Genomic DNA, 247 nt, shown 5'->3' on the forward strand with positions numbered 1-247 from the left:
TTTTTTTTTTTTTTTTTTTTCTCGCCGTCCGATTACTATCTCAATCGCCGATAAAATCCGGCGGCACTCACTAGATCTTGGAAACCCCATAGTTTGTTTCTTCGTTGCGCTCAAGATTCTCTCTTCTCTGTTTCCATAGTTTCGAGAGGTTGATCGTTCTTTTGATTCGATTGGTTTGAGTTCGCGATTTCTCGACGGTGATTGAATTCTTCTCTCACTTCTTCTTCTTCTTTTTTTTTTTTTTTTT

General features: G+C 37.7%; 1 protein-coding gene across 2 annotated transcripts in view; it reads left to right on the forward strand.

Annotated features, from left to right (window-relative positions):
• Window positions 7-247, forward strand: part of LOC104793429 (ELMO domain-containing protein C) — a 3372-nt gene continuing 3131 nt past the window's right edge. For both annotated transcript variants that reach the window (XM_010519779.2, XM_010519780.2), the window contains exon 1: window positions 7-197. The gene's annotated coding sequence lies outside the window, so the exon portion shown is untranslated. The remainder of the gene's footprint in view (window positions 198-247) is intronic.

This window comes from Camelina sativa, chromosome 6 (genome assembly GCF_000633955.1).
Source record: "Camelina sativa cultivar DH55 chromosome 6, Cs, whole genome shotgun sequence".
Classification (NCBI taxonomy): domain Eukaryota; kingdom Viridiplantae; phylum Streptophyta; class Magnoliopsida; order Brassicales; family Brassicaceae; genus Camelina; species Camelina sativa.